The 21,691-nt window shown below is 46.4% G+C and overlaps 1 long non-coding RNA gene across 1 annotated transcript; it reads right to left on the bottom strand.

Annotated features, from left to right (window-relative positions):
- Positions 1-390: 390 nt before the first annotated feature.
- Positions 391-8,475, bottom strand: LOC122174758 (uncharacterized). The gene is made up of 3 exons (XR_006177035.2): positions 1,725-8,475; positions 1,355-1,634; positions 391-1,108 (listed from the first exon to the last, which is right to left on the bottom strand). It is a non-coding gene; the product is annotated as an uncharacterized LOC122174758 (long non-coding RNA).
- Between the last annotated feature and the right edge of the window lie 13,216 nt (positions 8,476-21,691).

The raw sequence follows: 21,691 nt of genomic DNA on the forward strand, positions 1-21,691 counted from the left end.
GTTTTTAGTGGTCTGAAATAATGGTGCTACACTGCCAAAACTCCCAACTTCCCCTGGAAAGTAATTACACCTCTACCTTGATATAACGCTGTCCTCGGGAGCCAAAACATCTTACCACGTTATAGGTGAAACTGCGTTATATCGAACTTGCTTTGATCCGCCAGGGTGTGCAGCCCGCCCCCCCCGGAGCACTGCTTTACCGCGTTATATCCGAATTCATGTTATATCGGGTCGCGTTATATCGGGGTAGAGGGGTAATTTTCTTTAGCAACCTTGCCATGTATAACCCGTCTTACTTTAAAACACATGTATACGCATGATCAATATTTGCTTTTGTTTTTATTTAATACAGAACTGGCTATACACATCTTACTTTTTGAAAGACTAGTTTTTATTTAATGCAGAAGCAGAGTAATATGGGATATGGCTAAACAAAATTTATTTAATACAGAAGCAAAGGAATATAAAGAACAGTTATACAAGTCTTTCTTATTTTACATTGCATCTTAATCAAAAGTCAGGTTTTTATTTTTGACCCTTTAGGATAAGGAACTGGCATGTAAAAAGTTTTAGGACTCATTTTACGAACCATACTACACACCTATCGGCCAATTTCTGCTGACACCTTCTTTGAAAGAACTACCAGCAATACCAATGGATCTGGTGTCTTTGTTCCCTCTCTGATCGTTTTGACAACTTTGGTTACAGTTTCAATGGTCATGTTAAGCTGCTTCAGTTTGTAGGCTTCAGCCATAATTATATTTAGGACCTGAACCACGTTGAGATGAGAAGAAATATATCTTAATCTGGTGAAATGTTTCTGAGCAATCCCAAGACAAACAGACATGGCTGAGATCATTGGAAGCCTCTCTCGCGCAGGCTGCAGAGTTTTCAAAAAGCTCTCTTTTCAAACAGTGGTAAATGGTTTTTACTACAACGGCCCTAATAATGTCAGCCATAATGTCATCTTTGCAGCTCTGCTGATCAACCTCCTTACTTTTCACAGTCTTTTTTTTAAATCATGCTTCATGCGAAACCAGCAGGTGAATATTATGGTTATTCCTCTCAAAGTACGTCTCTCTTTATCCTCTTCATCCTCTGAAGATGTCTGTCAAAAGCAGAGAAAAAAGAATGTTTTAAATTCTTTGTTGCAATCTTTTAAAAATAAAAAAAGGCAAACAATTTACTTGTGCTACCTAAATCATACCCTCGTCTGTTTCTAAATCATCATCCCCAGCAGTCGCGCCGTCAGAAACCGTATCAGGTCCCTGTTATTAAACACAGACATATAGCTGTGTTTAACCCCACCTTATATATATATATTTTCTTTCAGAATAATTTAAGCTGTTTTTACCTCATCATGCATTTCTAGCTCTGTATCTGATGGCCACTCGCTACACACCAGAGCTGTGATCCTGTATGGTCCTGGCTTGGTTATCTGCCAAAAAACCAAAAAATCCATTTTAAGCACATAATTGTAATAATTTTTTCACAAAACTTTCAGTTGCTTTTACCATAACAATGATTCCATCTTTTCATGACTCAGGGTCTGTCAGTTGGCTTTCAGCATCCCTATCCTCCAACGATCCCTCAGCTGCCATGTCCCCATATACAGACTCTTCTTCCAGTCCTACCTATAAAAAGCACAAATATATTTAACCATAAAATATAAAACATTTATAATTTTTCAACATTTTATTATAAAAGAATACAAATCACCTTACCTCCACCTTCGAGTCTACTTCCTCCAAAGCTGGCAACAATTTTTTCACACATGCTATTCCTTTCCTTTTTTACAACCAGCGACGACTCCAAAAAGTCTTCCTGGTTCTTCGGTTCTATTTCAGGCTGAAACGCTGGGTTCGGCATTGCAGCTGCCTCTTTAGCAAAAAAAGTGTAAATGGGGTGTCTCTTCTGAACACAATTAGGGGCACCCAAAAACAATTCGGGCTTCTTGATGTCTGTAGGCATCTTGTAAAAGGACATGGCCGTAGTGTCTAGGCTCCCAATTTTAAAACCACCATTCACAAAAATGCACAGCTTTATACACATGGTCAAATGCTCATTGGCTAGAGTTTTTCAAATAATCTGCTCCACGATAGCCTGCATCTGAAAAAATGTGTTCTATGACATAGTTGTAAAACAGCTTCTGATTGGTCCGACGTAATTTCCTCCCGAGTCTCGCCACCCAGGACAGCTATCATTTCACTACCGGCAGTCGTAGGGGTACCATGCTTTGCTCTGCACGTGTTCAGCAACACAGACTCTCTTGTTGCTTTATTTTTTATTTGTTTCTCTAAAACCCTTCTTTCTTTGCCCTGTGCTTATTTTTCTTCTTTCTATTCTTTAAAACCCTCTCTCCTTAATAAACCTAACCAAAAATCTTTCTTTTCTTTAATAACCAACCTCTCTCAATCCACCTTATATTTTCCTCTTTTATTTAATAAACCTTTTGCTTTTTTAATTTATTTCAAATATTTTCTATGATTTCATTTTTTTCTATTTTTCTATTCCTTTTTACTCTTTTCAAACTTTTTCTTTCATAACCAACATCTCTCCTTACTAAACCTAACCAAACAATCTTTCTTTTTAAAAAACGCCTTTCCTTTAAGGCCTGTCTTTCTATTCTTTCATACTTTTTCTCTAAAAAATCAACCAAACCACAAGCACACAACATTCCCCTGTCCAACACAGAAAAATAATAATAATAAAAAAAATTCAAAATGGCCGACCACACCAAACCTGTACACAACTGGAAACGGGAACGGAGGGCAGCACATAAACCCTAAACAGGACATGGAAACCTGTCAAAGAATACATGGTGATGAGTACTATCGAGGGGTTAACTATTATCATGAGGACAGAGAAAATCCACCTGTGACAATGTTCCTACCAGCATGCTAGTACGGTATGATTTTGTGGGGAAAGCATTTAAATACCAGTAAAGGAAACTGACCCTCTCTGGATTTTTTATTTTCAAGATTTATAGTTTAGAATTTTGACTTCATAGGGATTTTGGTCCAAAGCTTTTGGGGCCTGTGACAGGGTGGGATAGTGTGACCAGATGTCCCAATTTTATAGGGACAGTTGTGATATTTGGGCTTTGTCTTATATAGGTACCTATTGCCCCCCACCCCCGTCCCAATTTTTCACACTTGATATCTGGTCACCCTAGGATGGGATCTCGCTCCTGCCTCTTTCCAAGGAACAAACCGCTCAGAGATCTTTTCCTGGTCAAACAACTGGTGGTTTGTTTCACCATGTTCTTCCGGCCATCTATACAAACTAGTGCAACTCTGTATTTGCAACACCATACCATAGGCGCCAACTCTGTGGGTGCTCCAGGGCTGGAGCACCCACAGAGAAAAATTAGCGGGTGCTGCACAGCAGCACCCACCGGCAGCCAAGCTCCCCAGCGCCTCTCACCTGCCAGCAACCCTGCTGACCAACTCCTCCCCGCCCCTCCCAGAGTTTCCCACCCACTGCAAACAGCTGTTTCACGGGGTATAGGAAGCTCGGGGATGGAGGGAGAGGAGTGGGGATGGGGCGCGCTCGGGTGAGGAGGCAGGGAAGAGGCGGGACGGGGTGGAGCAGGGGCGGGAAGAGGCAGGGCGGGGACTTGGAGAAGGAGTGGAGAGGGAGGTTGAGCACACCCCGGCTACAGGGGAAGTCGGCGCCTATGCACCATACAACCCTTAGTTCACTCAGCCAAGGAGGGTGAAGAGAGAAGGGAAATTCCCCCTGAGAGATCTTACCTGGCTCTGCTGAAAATCCTGCTAGTCTCCCTCACACACCCCGCACACCTGAGCACTTCCTTCCTGTGCCTTGTCAGGGATGGTCTAGATAATACTTGTCCTGCCATGAGTGGCAGGGGACTGGACTAGATGACTTCTCAAGGTCCCACAGTCTATGATTCTATTATTCTATCCCCTGGGAAATAGACTAATTAGCCTCTTGGTCTCTCCTCAGCCCATCCTAATCTAATTAGGCTCAGCTCTTCCTTATCAAGGCTACTCTAGGGTTACCATATTTTAAGTGTCCAAAAAGAGGACACTCCACAGGCCCTGGCCCCGCCCCAACTCCGCCCCCTCCCCTGGACGCTTCGCCCCCCCCCGTCCCTCCCCCTCCCCTGCTTCGCGCGAACATTTGATTCACGGGAAGCCTGAAGCAGCAAGCAAGCTGAGGCGGGGGGGCGCGGCCCAGGCCGGCCCCCCAGGCCGAGCGGCTCCCTTTGGCGGCCAGCTGGCCTAGGCCAAGAGGCTCTGGCCCCGACATCTCCCGCCCGGCTTGGCTCGGGCCCTGGGGCGCCGGCCCCCGGCCGAGCACCGCCGGCCCCCGACCCCAGCCCTGCACTGCTGACTCCAGCCCCCAGCCCCGCCGGCCCATGGCCGAGCACCGCCCGGCCCCGGCCCAACCCCCGGCTGAGCACCACCGGCCCCCAACCCCGGCCCCGCACTGCTGGCTCCAGCCCCCAGCCCTGGGCTGAGCACCGCCGGCCCACGGCCGAGCACCGCCCGGCCCCGGCCCCCGGCTCCGCACCGCCGGCCCCCAGCCAAGCACCGCCTGGCCCCGGGCCCTGGCCCCTGGCTCCGCACTGCCAGCCCCCGGCCCAGCACCACCCGGCCCGGCACCGCCGGCCCCCAGCCGAGCATCCCTGGCCTGGCCCCGGCCCCCGGCTCCGCACCGCTGCCCCCGGCCAGGCCCCCGGGCCAAGCACCGCCGGGCCCGGCCCCGGCCGAGCACCCCAGGCCCGGCCCCCGGCTCCGCACCGCCGGTCCCTCCCTCCCTCCCTATTTTCCCGGACATGTCCGGCTTTTTGGGATTTCCCCCCGGACGCGGATTTGAGGCCCCAAAAGCCAGACATGTCCGGGAAAATCTGGACGTATGGTAACCCTAGGCTACTCCAGAGCAACTATTTATAGTTTCACTGACCAGAGTTCTGCATCAGTTGCTTTTTGCACAACACGCTGTCACAGGACCAAATTACACACCTCCTGTGGAAACAGAGGTGCCTGGAAATGCGAAAGCTCACGTCACAGAATTTTCTTCAAACCATTCCTTCAGAGAGACAAGGAAGGGGGACAGTGTGACCTTCCAAACTCACAGCTTTGCAAGATCTTTGAAGGTGTGTCTTCTCCCCACAATGCAATTGGGCATTCATCCCACCTCTATGACGTCCCCTCTGCCCCTCCTCTCATATTTAAAAGTCTCTTAAACACTTGTGTAATTGTCTGCAGGACCACAGCCTAATTCCCATTTAAGTCTAGCCATGATGGATGATAGCTCTCACAGAAGAATTGTTGGCTTCAGAGCCTGCTGTGGAGAGGGCCAGGGACTTTATCCCCTATATGTCTGATACAGATACCACCTAAAACAGTGGTGACTGAAAGGTGGTACCATCACCCCACTGCTCAGTGGCTTATAATAGACAAAGAGTTGAAGATCTAAGTTCAGCTCCTGGTGGACGAGTATCTCTTTGAAAACCACTATGGCCAGTGCTCATCAGCCATCCCAGTGGTTGAGTGGTCAAAGTCTGGCTTACAGTTTCATACCTTGTCAAGGCTGTATCCCCACTTTGAACTTTAGGGTACAAATGTAGGGGCCTCCATGAAAACTTCTAAGCTTAACTACCAGCTTAGCTCTGGTCCGCTGCCACTACTCCCAAATGTGCTAATTCCCTTCCCTGGGTAGCCTTGAGAGACTCTTCACCACTTCCCTGGTGGATCAAGATCCAACCCCCTTGGATCTAAAAACAAGGAAAAATCAATCAGGTTCTTAAAAAGAAGGCTTTTAATTAAAGAAAAAGGTAAAAATCATCTCTGTAAAATCAGGATGGAAAATAACTTTACAGGGTAATCAAACTTAAAGAGCTCAGAGGACCTCCCTCTAGCCTCAGGTTCAAAGTTACAGCAAACAGAGGTAAACACCCTAGTAAAAGGTACATTTACAAGTTGAGAAAACAAAGGTAAACTAACACGCCTTGCCTGGCTGTTTACTTACAAGTTTGAAATATGAGAGACTTGTTTAGAAAGATGGGGAGAACCTGGATTGATGTCTGGTCCCTCTCAGTCCCAAGAGCGAACAACTTCCCAAACAAAGAGCACAAACAAAAGCCTCCCCCCCCCCCCCCAAGATTTGAAAGTATCTTATCCCCTTATTGGTCCTTTGGGTCAGATGCCAGCCAGGTTACCTGAGCTTCTTAACCCTTTACAGGGAAAAGGATTTTGGAGTCTCTGGCCAGGAGGGATTTTACAGTACTGTACACAGGACAGCTATTACCCTTCCCTTTATAGTTATGACATACCTAGAGGAAGTCATTTGGGCTGTGGCGTATGAGGAGGTTTGCATTGTATTGTAGCTGCTATACAGATAAGTAGAGGCTGTCAGTTTCCAGTGAATTCTATCTGGCATCATTCACGTTAAAAAAAATATAATCAAAGTTTACCATCTGGTTGTGGAACCCATTGGGTAAATGAACATTTTCCTAAACACATAACATGACTATACTGTGTACAGCTGATAAAAGTATAACAAATATTATAAAAAAGCAATATTTGAATATTCGCCCATTCCATGAATTATGTTGAAATAGTCACTTGTGTAGGTATGAAACTATTTTCTCCTTCTCTTCTCCAGAGCCAGAACATGTGTCACCTCCATAATGTATCTGAAACCAGGAGCTTCAGCAACTCATTTTGAGTCCAGTATGTGGGGATCACAGAATTCAGCTCCTGCCAAGTGGCTGAGATGGCCCATGTTGGGGTTTATGCACTTAGGACAGATTTTTAAAAGCACCTAGGGTGGCTAATGGAGTTAGGAGCGGAAGTCACATTGAAAGTCAACGGGACTCATGCTCCCAAATCTGATAGGTGCTTTTGAAAACCATGCCCTGAATGTATAAAAGAAATGATGGAAATGAGTCATCCCAATAACACTGGGATGAGTGGCAGGAGTGAAATTCAATGGGACTCACGCTCCTAAATCCCATAAGTGCTTTTGAAAATTGAGCCCAATCCAGTGCCTATTGAAGCCAGTGGAAAAACCCTTAAAAAGTAAGAATATCGTGTCTCCAATGTGGATTCAGCACTCTCCACACACGGACTCACACCGCTCCCCACTTGTGCAGCCATCTCTGGCCAGCAGCCACCGCCAAGAAGCTGCAGAAGAGCAGCCCTCAGCTGCCCTGGGCTGCATGGACAACGTGGGCTGTGTGAGGGAAATAAATCAAGGAATTTTCCTGCCCCACTTCCCGCAACAATCGCTCGCTATATTTTGCTGTTCAGTGTAATAAGTTCTAGCTTGGTGAAATCCACCATTTGGAAGGGGTGTCCAAGAGACGTGCTGGCCTGGCCTTAGGTGTGAACGGCTTCCCTCGGAGAGATCCGTGATGTGTGAATACAGGGCTGTAGACAGGTATTTTATGCACTGAGCTAGATTCTGGCCTCCAACTCCAGGCTCTGTCTACTGCTCCATCAGCATCAAGAGATCACAAGGTGCTAGGAAAAAATTCCTCTGATGCAGGAACAGCGCAGTAGCCCTACTCTGTCACCCCTCAGAGCTTGGCATACAGGGGATGTAGTGGGCAGAATGAGGCTGGGAGAGGGGACATGCTCCTAGTGCTTAGAGCTATGGAGATTCTAGGCTGGGAGCAGCCCATATGCAGCCTGGGTAAGGCTGCCCTAAGTTACAGCATACCCCAGGCATTGCGCTAACTGACACCGTTTTGGTCTCTGCTGCAGTCTAGAGTCCAGGGAGCACAGAAGTGGCACCATCTGCTCCCCCTCTTCCTGGCCTGTGCCTTTGCTGCTTCCCTCCAGAGGTGCGACCTAGAATCTAGCACCTAGTTTCTAAGTGTAATTGCTTTAGTATTGCCCTGGCATTGAAATCCTTGCTCCTATGACTAGTTATATGCCTTTTTTGCATGCCAAGAATGTAACGATAACGGTCTGTGTAAGAGAGAGAGGAAGAAATGCCAGACGTGTGGGCAATTTGGATTCCACTGAAGACCTCAAACTGAAAGGGAAACTTTCCCTCTCATGCTTGTTCAAAATTAAAGGGCCGGCAACCCTTTCTTTTGCCAGTCCTCCTTTTCCTTTTTCCGACTTAGCCTGCCCTTTAATGGAGTCGGGGATTTGTTGTTTCATATGGTAATAGCAGCCTCTGGTGGTTTAAAACAACCTTTACAACTGTTGATGAACTACAGCTTATTTCTACGGCTACATAATAAAAATTAGCACTGAAAGAATGTGTTCAGAATAGAGAAGAGACTTCACCCAAATGAGAGTTTGAATGTAACTTGAGTCTGATTTGGCGGTTAGAAAAGTGTCCCACCTTCTCCTCTTATGCCCAACTTTCTCCACGAGGAACTTACCTCTTTCCCAAAGGATCAGTATCTCCTTTCCAGGCTGGCAGTGTACCTCATCTAATGTAGTATTCATGTTACAGGAACACATCAAGGCTTCATATGCTTCTGCCTTGAAGAGTCTGACAACAAAATAGAGAAGGCAAACCAAGAGACTGTTATAATAATAATAATAATAATATATGGAGATATGCCTATCTCATAGAACTGGAAGGGACCCTAAAAGGTCATTGAGTCCAGCCCCCTGCCTTCAGTAGCAGGACCAAGCACTGATTTTGCCCCAGAGCCCTCTAAGTGGCCCCCTCAAGGATTGAACTCACAACCCTGGGTTTAGCAGGCCAATGCGCAAACCACTGATCTATCCCTCCCCTCAAACCACTAAGCTATCTCCATTTTGTAGGTGGGGAACAAAGATGCAGAGAGACTAGTTCCACATTCCAAGCTACACAGATGGGGTGGGGGACAGGATTTGATGACTTGCAGAAAAAACAAACAAACAAAATGTATGCAACAGATGCACACTGTGCTTTGCTTTTCCTGTTTAAACTCTCATGATTTAAAAACAAGCTGATATAACTGCTCATGACAAGACGTTTTGGGGCTGAAGTGTGGATTTCCTGCCCCATCCTGCCCACCCAAAATATACCAGCAGGTCTTTTTCTGCATCTACCATAGTCCTGAGGGTTGTTGAAACACTTTTCTCTGTTACTAGAAAACAATACATTAGCTCTCCCTAGTGGGTTAGCTGCATTACTGCATTATAAGTTGGTCTGGTTATACTTTCCTTGCTCCATTACGTTGTTATGTTAGCTACATTTCCTGGCATTGTGTTTTCATGATTCCTTTTGTGTTTTGTGCTAGTGCATTAGATAACAAAGAGGACTAGTGGTGCACATCAGCATTGTAGTTTTGTGGTATACATACTTGCCAGTCTTTATCTGGAAATCAGAGGGTACCATGGATGGTTCTTCGACTTCAAGAAAACATAAGCATGAATCCACTTAAAAATAGACCTTTTAATTACTATTTGAATGATAAAATGGCTCCCTAATTTTGTCCCCTACATTTCACCTTATGGTACATCAATGCACAATTCAACATATTGTGAGTGCTTACATCTTTCTCTGATGCACCCAGTATTAACCAGTCTCAGCAACAGGAATCCGGACTATATCAGCACCTAACAAAATGTGTCTCTGATCTAACTGGCCTCTGTGCTCTACCACAATATAAACAGTAGTAGTAATAGTAGATGGATGATGGATCTGTTCCAATTACAGCAATTCCTAGGTCTCTAAAAGTGTCCTGTTGAAATTGACTGATATGACAGGAGTTAGCTCCACCAAATCTCATTTTATAGATGCATCAACAAGTATCTTGTTTAGTCAAAAAAATGTTGTTAGGCTTAGATGGCACCAAGGGAGCAGTGTTTTGTTGGGAATCATAGTTTATTGAAAAGATAATGGGAATTATACCTTTCTAAAATTGCCTGTATTGTGCAGGTGTACAATGCTTCAGGATAAGACAAACCAATGGATAGAAGTTGAAGCTGGACAAATTCAAATTAGAAATAAGGCTCACATTTCTAACAACGAGAGTGCTCAACTATAAATGACCAAGATAAGTGGTAGATTTCCCGTTTCTTAGTGTCTTTAAATCCATGCCTGCTTGCCTTTCTGGAAGATATGCTTTAGTCAAACACTGGTTATCAGGCTCAGTGCAGGGATAACTGCATGAAATTCTATGACTTGTGTTATACACAAGATGAAACTAGATGTAATGGTCCTTTCTTGCCTTAAAATATATGAACCTATGAATTGGAAAAGCTTATAGAACAACATGTGAGATGTCACAACTTTGATTTTGGCACAGAAGTCCTGAAAGTTTTCATGGTTTACTTTTCCAGCACCAAATACAGTCACTGCCACTTATTAGCAACTCAGTTCACACCCAAAAGTTGTCATTAACTGACAGTTGCCAATAAGTGAAAGTCTTGGTTTCAAGTGAATACATGCATGTGTGAGTGAGGAATTATGATACACTGTAGTTGCAGAAACATGGAAACTGTTTATTAAAGTTGTGTTTGATACAATGTTAAAAAAAGGAAAAAGCGAACATGCCATGTTTGTTACCGAGGTCAGTATTCGAATAGAGTACCACAGCAAATAGAGCTCAGGGAGAGGAGTGGCCTGAGATCATAAGAAGAAGTGCGTCAGTGATGGGGTGTGCTTTCTGTTTGGTTTGGTTTGGGTTGGTTTTTCAACATCCAGAGCTTGCAGGTGTGGGTGCTTGAAGGCCACCAGCCTTCAAGAGAAGGACCAGAGAAGCAATGGCTTGTGCATTCAGACAAGTGCGGTAGAGGTCTGTAGGGAGCCAGGGTGGCTTCCCTCCGACCCTGAGGGTAAAGTGCCTTTCCCTCAGCCTGAGTGGGCGGGGCCAGCCCAAGCTCGCTCCACCCCCAGGAAGGGGAGGGGTGGAACAGGAAGTATAAAGGGCGGGGCCCTTAGCTCAGTTAGGGCAGCACCAGGGAGGGAGGCAGACGCAGACCGCGGGCTGCTCCCTTCAGAGCCTGCTGCCACACCAGGGGAGGCCCTGGACCTGTGGAAACCTCACCTGGAGGACGGACTGGGGCTGCCAGGACTGCCTGCTGCCGAGTACCCAGAGGAACTGGAGGAGCCGGAGGGGGAGCGGGAGCTGCCAGCAGCCGAGTACCCAGAGGAACTGGAGGAGCCGGAGGGGGAGCGGGAGCTGCCAGCAGCCGAGTACCCAGAGGAGCTGGAGGAGCCTGAGCCTGAGGGGGAGCCGGAGCTGCCAGCAGCGGACTACCCCGACGCACTCACGGGACCAGAGGGATTCGGGCGAGCAATCGGGTAGGAAGTAGCCCAGGGACAGAGCTGCACAGTGGTGAGTCTATGTAGCGGGACGACCCCGCTGACCCAGTGGTGGGACCCTCGTTCTGCCACTGTCAGGGCCCTGGGCTGGAGCGCAGTGGTGTAGGGTGGGCCTGCGCTCCCCTACCCGGCAGAGCCACGCCGGGACCTTAGCCGGCGCTCCCCTGCCTGAGGGGCGCGCTACTGACCTTAGCCGGCGCTCCCCTGCCTGAGGGGCGCGCTACTGACCTTAGCCGGCGCTCCCCTGCCTGAGGGGCGCGCTACTGACCTTAGCCGGCGCTCCCCTGCCTGAGGGGCGCGCTACTGACCTTAGCCGGCGCTCCCCTGCCTGAGGGGCGCGCTACTGACCTTAGCCGGCGCTCCCCTGCCTGAGGGGCGCGCTACTGACCTTTGCCGGCGCTCCCCTGCCTGAGGGGCGCGCTACTGACCTTTGCCGGCGCTCCCCTGCCTGAGGGGCGCGCTACTGACCTTTGCCGGCGCTCCCCTGCCTGAGGGGCGCGCTACTGACCTTTGCCGGCGCTCCCCTGCCTGAGGGGCGCGCTACTGACCTTTGCCGGCGCTCCCCTGCCTGAGGGGCGCGCTACTGACCTTTGCCGGCGCTCCCCTGCCTGAGGGGCGCGCTACTGACCTTTGCCGGCGCTCCCCTGCCTGAGGGGCGCGCTACTGACCTTTGCCGGCGCTCCCCTGCCTGAGGGGCGCGCTACAGACTCTGGCTGGCGGCCGCCCCGCCGCTAATTCCCCGCTGACGGAGGCGTGACCCAGGCCGGCCAGTGACCTCGTAGCTCCCCACCGCCCCCTAGCGGGTAGGTGGGCCGACACCGATCACAAGGTCTTTCAAGTTTTTAGTGACACCCCTATTCAATGGCTTCATGACTGAGGTTGTGTTTGGAGGCAAAAATTTCAAAACAAGCTTACAGCTCCAGACTGATTGCATGAGCTGGACAGTTGTCAATCAACAAGCACACGTGATGGACCCGTAGGCACAGCTCCTTGTTCTAATTTTTCAGCCACTCCTGGAAAAAAATAAATAGCCACTCATTCAGGCATTGACAAAGTTTCCGTAGATCATGGACAGCTATGAGTGATCTTTTGGGAAACATCAAAATCACTTGCTCTTTCTGATCACCATAAGCGTTTTTTTCTTCATCCCATCTATGTTTGCACAGTACAACAATGTGATGTGGGCCATAGCCTTTTCTGCTCCTGCAAACTCTTCCTGCAGCATACTAAAGTCTGTGTCCAGAAAGCCCCAGTAGAAGAGAGCAGCCTGATCAGCACTGGAGGTGTCACGTGGCCGGAGGAACATGAACAGAATGCAGGAGAGGGTGTTCATCCTCCATTCAGTAGCTCCTGGAAGGTCAGCGTCTTGTTTCTCGCTACGCTCCTTGTGCTGAACAGCCCTGGGTCAGCCTGTCCAATGACTGAGCCAGCCGTCTGCAGGGCTGAACTCCTTCCCCTGCTCCGCTTCCGGCTGAACCACTTTCTGTTTCAGCATCGGTCCAGAGAGTTGAGCACCTTGGCAAAGCTTTTGCCGAAGACAGAGGCACAAGGCTTCTTCAATGACTGACTCCTTGCCATTTAATTGACGCTTGTGAACTCAGTTTGTGACGATCTCATGCTCCTTTGAAAGGTTACCGCTAGTTTTAGGATGCAGAATGCAGAGTTTGAGACACCACACTTCTCCGCTATTCACACTTGCTTGGCACTGTGCTCAGGCAGGGCCTCCAGAACCATCACTTTATCGATGAGAGACAAGCCCACTCATTTAGAAACCATGGCAAGTGGGAGACGTGTTCAGCCGAGCAGGCTTGGAGCCAGCAAAATCATTACAGGTACAACCTTTTTTTACTAATATTGTCAGTCCAGGTCACTTTGTTTCTCAAGGACGGTATATTATATAATCCACCAAAAGGGGACCATAGCAAGCCACAGGCAGAATGTTGTTCAGAGTTAGCATAACAATAAAGCTGCTCAAAGAAAATGGGGGTTACAGCGATGCCAGGTTTTTAATTTTTTTCTTTTGTTTTCCACGGAAATGCTGAAAAACCAACTGTACAGTTTATTAACAACCGAGGAAAATGCCTCTACATTTTGTCTCTTTTTTCAAACATTTTTTTAAAAGTTAAAATGTTGAAATCTGAATTTGTGCTCCACAGGAATTCAGACGAGGTGATCACAATAGTCCCTTCTGGTTTTAGGACCTCTGAAAAATTTCAACCAACTCTACATGACAAACAATTAGAGTCAGAAATCTCTTATAGCATTTCATCCAATGCCCACTGGAATCAATGGAAATATTCCTACTGATTTCAGTGGGTTTTAGATGAGGTCCCCATCACATTGAGTTTAGATTAACATATTAGCTTCCATAAAGTTGTTTAATTTCACAGCCATCTCAGCTTCCATAAAGTTGTTTAATTTCACAGCCATCTCAATGTGTACTAGAGAAGAACCCAGCCAGGGGTATTCCTTGCATGCATCCAAACCAAAAGAAGCTGCAGTACCCTTGTGCCATCACTCGCTGTGGAATTGCCATCACTCCGTCAGCCAAGCAGAACATCCCAGATTACAATATCACTCTGGGAAGTGTTCCCCTGGGAAGCAGTTAGGAGAGGCAGCTTAACAAAATGTTTCATGGTGATTTTCAGTTCATTGCTAATGATGTACGTTTTGAAAGGCATGTCCTTGGATTTTATTGCAATTGCCACATTTAAATAATCAGTGTGTGCTGTACTTTCTATGTAGCTCCGTTTCTAAGCACATGCATCATCATCTTCACGGCATGAAACCTGCAGCCCAGGGTGTGGCACAGAACGACACCTATGGTGGTCACCTTGTGCCCTTTCAGTGCTTCCTGGCTACCAGCATAATTCAGACAGCCCTGGGGGCCTTATGTCTCTGCTTGCCTATGTGCTGCAGCACCGCCTGGAATCTCCACATCAGTGTGTGCTGTGAACTCCAATACACCCCACCCAGCCCCTGCCCCACTTACCTTCTACACCAGCTCTGCCAGGGGCGTTTGAAAGACAGTCTAACAACTCCTCTCCCCATTGCTTGCAGTGAGAGAATCCTGCTCCACCTGGGTCCATTTACACTGCTCTGAGTCTGCTCCCTGATATAAAGGGGTTGGAATGGGAGGTTAGGATCTCACCCTATGTCTCTACCTCCAGGTCTGCTGACAGAGCTTGATCCAAAGCACACTGAAGTCAGTAGGAGTCTTTCCATTGGCTTCAGTGACCTTTGGATCAGGCCCTCAAGCCTGGAAAACAGGCTAGAATTGTTTTTGTTTTATGAAGTTTATTTAAATATGGGAAACCGAATCCCAGCCAAATTCACCAGGTTTGAGATTTTATTTCAAAAAATATGTAGCCCACATTTATGAAAACATTCACTAAGCTTTCATGCAAACCTGGATCTGGTTATGCTGGGCCACTGACAGCATGGGAAACATCAAGCTAATCTTGTGGCAGCTCTGTCATTGGGGGTAGCTAGGGAACTGCCCCACTGAGACTAATTGTCGCTCTGTACTTTCATTCTGGAGGCTGTAATCTTTCCCCCTTTCTTAGTATGTGTTTCAAGCATCTTTATTTTGCCAATAACAATAAAAGTCCATAATGAGTACAGCTGCTCGAAAGCTTTCCCTTGAAAGAAGTCACCAACATCTTGAAATTCAAAATTTATCAGCAAATAGATCAGACAAAATTTTCACAATTGCATCCTTATTTTGACCAGCTCTGGAGTTGGTTAAAATGTTTCAAATTTCACACTTTTGAAAAAAAGAAAAAATACAAAAAGAATTCCTGAGATTTTCTTTCTTCTTTTTTACCACCTCTAATACTGAGTCATCCTCATACTTCTTAGAGGAAAGAAACCCTCTACTGTATTTCCATTCTGAACAGTGGATAACTGCTCAATGTGTGATTTTATTTGATTAGCCTGCTGCTTCTCCCATGCTCAATGGTAACTCCTTGTTGTGTTACCCACAGGAAAGCTGGATTCCAAACTAAAGGCTAGGAGAAAGCCAAAGGGGACAGAAGAGCACATGATTTGGGTGGAGACATCCTCTAGGGAAGAATTTATTAAAGGGGGGCTCTGTATCTTACTAAAGAGGATAGAAAAGAAGTTGGTAAAGTACAGGTAGGAGGTAGTGAGGAACAGTCAAACATAAAAGAGTCCCCTTTAAATGCAACTGAATATTGAGAAAACGTACAAGTGCATATATACAAATGCTAGAAGACTAAATACTAAGATGGGTGAACTTGAGTGCCTGGAATTAAATGAGGATATTAATATAATAGGCATAGCAGAAAGTTGGTGGAAGAGGATAATCAATGGGACATAGAAATACTACAGTAAAAAATGTATAGGGATGATAGAGTAGGTTGTGCTCAGAGGAGGGACTATATGTGAAAGAAAGCATAAAGTCAAATAAAATAAAAACCTTAAATTAATCAAACTGTGCCATAGAACCTCTATGGACAGAAATTCCATGCTTGAACAATAAGGCCTGGTCTACACTGGGGGGGAGGGGAGATCGATCTAAGTTACACAACTTCAGTTACATGAATAACGTAGCTGAAGTCGATGTACTTAGATCTACTCACCATGGTGTCTTCACTGCTGTGAGGCAACAGCTGACGCTCCCCCATCAACTCCGCCTGTGTCTCTCACTCCAGTGGAGTACCGGAGTCGATGGGAGAGTGCTCGGCAGTCGATTTATCACATCTTCACTAGACGCGATAAATCGACCCCCACTGGATCGATCACTGCCCGTCGATCCAGCAGGTAATGTAGACAAGCCCTAAGAGTATAGCAGCAGGGATATACTACCGACCATCTGACCAGGATGGTGACAGTGACTGTAAAATGCACAGGGAGATTAGAGAGGATGCAAAGGCAGAAAAAGCAAAAATATTGGGAATTTAAATTTTCCTCATATTGACTGGGAACATGTCACCTCAGGACGGGATGCAGAGAGAAAATTTCTAGCCACCATTAAAGACTTCTGCTTGGAGAACTTATCCTGGTACCAATATGGGGAGAGGCAATTCTGATTTAGTCCTAAATGGAGCATAGGATCTGGTCCAGGAGTGGAATATAGCTGAACTGCTTTGTAATAGAGATGATAATGTAATTAAATTTAACATCCTTATAGGGTTCCAAAGAAACCCACCACAGAAGCATTTAACTTCAAAAAGGGGAAGTATCCAAAAATGAGGAAGCTAGTTAAATGGAAATTAAAAGAAACAATCACAAGAGTGAAAAGCCTGCAAGCAGCATGGAGACTGTTTAAAAATACCATAATAGAAGCTCAAATTAAATGTATATCCCAAATTAAAAAAATGAGGAGCAAAAAATGTCATCATGGCTAAACAGCAGTGTAAAAGAGGCGGTTAGATGCAAAAAGGCATCCTTTTAAAATTGGAAGTCAAAACTAGTAAGGAAAATAGAAGGGAGCATAAACTCAAGCAACTCGAGTGTTAAAGTATAATAAGACAGAGACAGAAATAATGCGACAAGCAACTAGCTAAGGGCACAAAAACTAATAGCATTTTTTTAAATACTTCAGAAGCAGGAAGCCTGGCAAACAGTCAGAGGGGCCGCTGGACAATCGAGGTGCTAACGGAGCACTCAAGGAAGACAAGGCCATTGAGAAGAAGCTAAGTAAATTCTTTTCTTTGGTCTTCATTGCAGAAGATGTGGAGGAGGTTTCCACACCTGAGCCTTTCATTTTAGGTGACACATAGAATCATAGAATATCAGGGTTGGAAGGGATCTCAGGAGGTATCTAGTCCAATCCCCTGCTCAAAGCAGGACCAACCCCAACTAAATCATCCCAGCCAGGGCTTTGTCAAGCCGGGCCTTAAAAATCTCTCAGGATGGAGATTCCACCACCTCCCTAGGGACCCATTCCAGTGCTTCTGTAGTGGGGGGGACCAAAATTGAACACAATACTCCAGGTGTGGCCTCCCCAGCCTATAGTGGTGCATGCTTAAGTTTCCTAATAGCCAACCTAAACCTCCCCCACTGTAACTTGAGACCACTGCTCCTTGTTCTGTCATCTGCCACCACTGAGAACAGCCGAGCTCCATCCTCTTTGGAACCCCACCTCAGATAGTTGGAGCGGCTATCAAATCCGCCCTCATTCTTCTCTTCTGCAGACTAAACAATCCCAGTTCCCTCAGCCTCTCCTCATAAGTCATGTGCCCCACCCCCCTAATCATTTTCATTGCCCTCCGCTGGACTCTCCAATTTGTCCCCACCTGTAGCCGTGCATAGGATTCTTCCTTTCTAAGTGCAGGACTCTGCACTTATCCTTGTTGAACCTCATCAGATTTCTTTTGGCCCAATTCTCCAATTTGTCTAGGTCACTCTGGACCCTATCCCTACCCTGAGGGCCGGCTTTATGACCCGTTGAGCTCGACAATCTAGCCAGCTTTCTATCCACCTTATAGTCCATTCGTCCAATCCATACTTTTTTAACTTGCTGGCAAGAATACTGTGGGAGACCATATCAAAAGCTTTGCTAAAGTCAAGATATCTCATGTCCACCGCTTTCCCCATATCCACTGAGCCAGTTATCTCATCATAGAAGGCAATTAGGTTGGTCAGGCATGACTTGCCCTTGGTGAATCCATGCTGACTGTTCCTGATCACCTTCCTCTCCTCCAAGTGTTTCAAAATGGATTCCTTGAGAACCTGCTCCATGATTTTGCCGCAGGAACTGTCTGTGGCACTGTCCCAAAATGAGGTGTCAGTAGAGGAGTTTTTGGAACAAATTGACAAATTAGAATATAGAACAGAATATCAGGGTTGGAAGAGACCTCAGGAGGTCATCTAGTCCAACCCCCTGCTCAAAGCAGGACCAATCCCCAACTAAATCATCCCAGACAGGGCTTTGTCAAGACGGGCCTTAAAAACCTCTAAGGATTTAAAGCTGACAGGTGAAAGGAGTTAGCAAAGAGGGGCTAGCTGGGAAGAATCTGAATCTGACAGAGTGCTACAGCTGGCCTAAAGTCAAACCTTCTGGGCGGAGAGATGCAGACTCCTTTTCTGAGGCGCATGAGTCTGTTTTTCATGATAAACCAGCTCTGGGAGGAGAGCTGGAGATTCCTGGACTTGGCAGAGGATACTTGTTGGGATTAGCCCCAGTGCCAGAAGAAGGGTTGGATTTGAGGGGCTAATGGGGGGGGGGTTGCACTCTGTACAAGGAGTTAATAAATGAGAACGCACAAAGAAAGTGTCTTGTTCTCTGTTGCTGTGTCTGAGTATATCATCGCAAGACAGCAAGGTGGAGTGAAAGAGGACCGCAGGCTTATAAGGCCCTGCTGTGCCAGAAGGGGGTGTGCTCAAGGACTAACTGTGCCAAGGAGTAGATACATTCTGCTCATGCTGCAACTTTTTATTCTTTCCATCTGCATTGCTACAGCCCACGCTAAAATGAACATGTCATGGAGCACAGGTGTGTGGTGTGCATAGCCTCCTCAGACTGCTTTGCCCAAGCCTTTAAGTAATATCTGTGTCAGGCAGTCACACAAGAATCAGACCTAGACAAATCAGCAAATATTCCAGAGCTTGGAATACCATGACAGGAGCACAGGAGAGGGAAGGGATTAGCTTTGACAGAAACAGTAGCTATTTGTCACTTGAAAGGAGTTGGGAAGCCATTTTGCTTTGGCAGGAGCTGGGAAGCCATTTCTGACGTACTTGCGTAATGGAAAAGAGTCTCTCAGACCTGGATCGGTACCGCCAGCTCCCAGAGTGTCTGCAAGGGGCTTGCCATTATGCGAGGCAACAACAAAGCCAGGCAGGCTTTTCATTGTCGCCCTACTCTTCTGTATTATCTGTTTCATGTACGTGTTATCTCACATGGAGAATGGGATTGGGAAGCCAGAAACTGTGTTGAATGTATTTCTACTGCGCTCAGTAAAAACTATGCTGATAAAAGCAAAACCAGGCTTCATGATATGTGGGGGGAACGTGTCAGTAAATAACACCGGACCCATAAAGGATCATAAACTACATTAGCAAATTGAATGAAAACAGTGGCCCATCTTTGGTCCCCAACTCCCCTTTCCTATGCTTTAGTATTTCTAAAGAGTATTTATTTGTCCTTCTTAGCCTTTGTCAATGCCCAAATTACTAATAAAGTAATGATATACTCCCCAGCCACTACCATTTTTCCTTTTTTTCATTAAAAGTTACTTTCTCTCTTCGTATATATATAATTCACTTTCTTCCCCTTTTTTCCAGTTTACTACACATGTAACCCTTCTGCCAAGCCGAGTTGCTAGCAGCAAGGGCCAGGTTCAGTACATGGGGTCCCCTACGAACAGCGTAACACAAAACCAGCTCGAGCCCCCACCCAGTGACCTGGGAAAATCTTACACACGCCCCTGAGTGCCTCAAAGAGGCAATACTTCCCCTCTCGCAAGCACAGAGTCTCGGTGTAGCAGAAAATGTTTAATAACATGAGGTAAACGACATCAGCATTAAATTGGGAAAACACCACAACTAGAGTTCATAGACCAAACCATGAGCAAAGACCCACCCCAGCAAATTGGGCCATATCCTTTCCCGTTGGTTCTTGAAACCAGCAACCCAAGAATCACCCGAAGTCCCAAAAGTCCAACAACCCCCAAAGTCTCTGTCCCTGGTCAGTGCAGCCCCAGAGTAAGGGAAGTGGATTGGGCAAACGTATTAATGGATTTAAAGGCAGAAGAAGCCTGGGATTACTTTAAGTTAAAGATGCATGAGCTGTCGGAGGCCTGTATTCCAAAAAAGGGAAAAAGATTACTAAGCAAGAGATTTAGACCGAGCTGGATGAGCGACCGACTCAAAGGGGCGATTAGGAAAAAACAGAAAGCGTACAAAGAGTGGAAGAGGGGAGGGATCAGTAAGGAAATGTACCTAAGTGAAGTCAGAGAATGTAGAGATAGAGTGAGAAAGGCCAAAGGCCGTGTAGAGTTGGACCTAGCGAGGGGAATTAAAAGCAATAGTAAGAGGTTTTACAGCCACATAAATAGGAAGAAAGCAAAGAAAGAAGAAGTGGGACCGCTGAAGACTATTGCCGGAGAGGAGATTAAAGACAATCTAGGCATGGCGCAATATCTCAATGAATATTTTGCATCGGTGTTTAATGAGGCCAATGAAGGGATTAGGGATACTAGCACCACTACAGAGGGGCATTCAGGATGGGGGATTACCGTATCCGAGGTAGAAACAAAACTTGAACACCTTAATGGGGCTAAGTCGGGAGGACCGGACGATCTTCATCCGAGAATATTGAAGGAATTGGCACGGGAAATAGCAGGCCCGTTAGCGATAATCTTTAATGAATCTGTAAACTCGGGGGTGGTCCCGTTAGACTGGAGAATAGCTAATGTGGTTCCTATTTTCAAGAAAGGGAAAAAAAGTGATCCGGGTAACTACAGGCCTGTTAGTTTAACATCTGTAGTGTGCAAGGTGTTAGAGAAAATTCTGAAAGAGAAACTAGTTGAGGACCTGGAGGTTAGTGGCAATTGCGATAAATTACAACATGGTTTTACGAAGGGCAGATCGTGCCAAACGAATCTGATCTCCTTCTTTGAGAAAGTAACGGATTTATTAGATAAGGGAAATGCGGTGGACCTAATATACCTGGATTTCAGTAAAGCGTTTGATACTGTACCCCATGAGGAATTATTGGTTAAACTGAAAAACATGGGGATCGATATGAAAATCCAGAGGTGGATAAGGAATTGGTTAATGGGGAGAATGCAGCGGGTCGTATTAAAGGGTGAACTGTCAGGTTGGAGGGAGGTTACTAGTGGAGTGCCTCAAGGTTCGGTTTTGGGACCCATTTTATTTAATCTATTCATAACTGACCTCGGAACCGATTGCAGGAGTGGGCTGATAAAGTTTGCGGATGATATGAAGGTGGGAGGCGTTGTAAATTCAGAAGAGGATAGGGATATCCTGCAGGGAGACTTGAATGAGCTTGTGAATTGGAGTATCAGAAATAGGATGAAATTTAATAGTGAAAAGTGTAAGGTGATGCATTTGGGGATGACTAATAACAATTTTAGTTACAAGATGGGGACGCATTGGTTAGAAGTAACGGAAGAGGAGAAGGACCTAGGGGTCCTTGTAGACCACAGGATGACTATGAGTCGACAATGTGACGTGGCGGTGAAAAAAGCCAATGCTGTCTTGGGATGCATTAGGCGAGGTATATCTAGTAGGGATAAGGAGGTCCTGCTTCCGTTGTACAAGGCACTGGTGAGACCTCATTTGGAGTACTGTGTGCAGTTCTGGTCTCCCATGTTTAAAAAAGATGAACTCAAACTGGAACGGGTGCAGAGAAGGGCCACTAGGATGATCAGAGGAATGGAAAACCTGTCGTATGAAAGGAGACTAGAGGAGCTTGGGTTGTTTAGTCTGACAAAGCGAAGGCTGA

Source organism: Chrysemys picta, chromosome 6, assembly GCF_011386835.1.
Source record: "Chrysemys picta bellii isolate R12L10 chromosome 6, ASM1138683v2, whole genome shotgun sequence".
NCBI lineage: Eukaryota > Metazoa > Chordata > Testudines > Emydidae > Chrysemys > Chrysemys picta.